The sequence below is a fragment of the Micrasema longulum genome, unplaced genomic scaffold (assembly GCF_059751315.1).
Source record: "Micrasema longulum isolate JH-2025_06_02 unplaced genomic scaffold, ASM5975131v1 h1tg003049l, whole genome shotgun sequence".
Taxonomy (NCBI): Eukaryota; Metazoa; Arthropoda; class Insecta; order Trichoptera; family Brachycentridae; genus Micrasema; species Micrasema longulum.
Window position 1 is genome coordinate 56,217 of NW_028280155.1, and position 1,868 is coordinate 58,084.

Here is a 1,868-nt window from a genome sequence, read left to right on the forward strand (position 1 = left end):
ATTTTTACCCCTTTGAGCCTCACAATTAATTTTTCGTAGTTAAGAGCAATCTAAATATAATAATGATCCGGGTTGTGGTTCCGTGGTTAGTGTCGCGCACCCACGGATCAGAGGTCCGAGTTTCACACTCCACTCTACCGAAACTTGGTTCCCATTTTCTAATGGTGAGTTATTTACAACTCTATTTAAATTTTTTGCAACAGAGAGGGAAAACATTTTTGTGAAGGGAATATGGGAACCTAAGTATTTACTGGGCTTATGACCTATCATTGGCTGGTTTTAGTGGCCACTTTACAAACTGTGTAACATTCACGATTCTGCCTTTGTTTGAACATCCACATTTCCTCAACTCTAAAAAAGCTAAAACCTTCATCATGTGGGTGAGATTCATCCGGCTGATCGATTCACCTACTAGGCAACCCTGAAAACAATTTCCCAGTATTTATACTTCTTCTTTTACCAGGTAGTTAATTCAACAATGTTTTGAGTATGTCCAAACGCTTGCAGACTGGCTGCGTAAAAGATTATGTAGAGTTATTCATATTATTTTTTTTGCAACAAAGAGAAAACACTTTTGAGGAGGGAATAGGCATTTACAGGGCTTATAACCTGTCATTGGCTGGATTAAGTGGCCACACACTGTTTAATGGACAGGTCGTAAGACCTATAAACATAACAATTATTATTATCTGCTTCATTTTTGTGATAAAAAAAAAATCTTGTTTGTGGTAGTCTATCAATAGTCAAAATACAGTTTTGCAAAAAATGTCAGTGAAGATACTGAATCTTTTCATTTTTAGAATTAAATCTAAACTTTATAAATTTATCCTAGACAAACTATTTTCTTAAGTTTTGAAATCCTATTTGATAACGAATAAAATATTCGGGTCACTGGCCTAGAATTTGAAAGGTGTGGCAAGTGAGAAGGCTTACGTGCCATAAAGGGGTTTAAGATCAAGGTTTTCAGGTACTCTGAAGGCTTTCAGATATCTAGGACACGGCACAAAGCCTCAAATGGCGTTTTAATTATCGACGCAGCGAGGGGCGGAAGGAATTCCGACAGGGGTAAGAAATTTGCTCCTAATTTTAGATGGATCAAAATTGGCTACCCAATGCCGATTTCGCATGGTGCATAGAAATGTTCTATTGGTTGCATAAGATTAAAACACACAAATATTGTGATCTTTTTTAATTAAATAAGAAATGTTTTTCAATAAATGAAAACGCATTTTTTACTGAAAATAACGCTGTGGATATGAACTTACTTAAATAGTTTTTTATTGATAATAATTAATGTATTAACTTTGTTATCAAACATACCAATAAATGTTAGTATTTACTTGAAATATTTATTTGTACAGAGGGGTTCAAAAATATAACGTTTTCTCTTTGAATGATATGCCAGTGCATATTTCACTAGAATATATATATGTGACCTCAGTCAAAAAATTGTTAGTTTTCGAGATATTGGCACTTTTACGAATTTTGTGAAAATCTACGCCCAAGATGGGTTTTTCGGGTGCCACAACTACACATTTCCATATTTTAGGATTCTAATTTATGTTACGTAATGAAAAAATATTAAAAACTACAAATATTGTTAAAAAAACATTTGAAAAGATACTATGTAATGAAGCAGCCAGTACAAAATTTTGAAAAAATGATATATTGATGTTATCGGGTGCAAGAAGGTAAATTCTATATTCTGCTAAAAACAGACAAACAGCTTCCATACAAAAACTGTATCAATCACCTTCTGAAAATGGCGTCAGATCACAAAAACGGCGTTTCTCAATTTGAAGAAAATACCCACAACACTAGAAAAATCTTACGGAACTTTAAAAATCATTAAAACTGGTCAAATACAT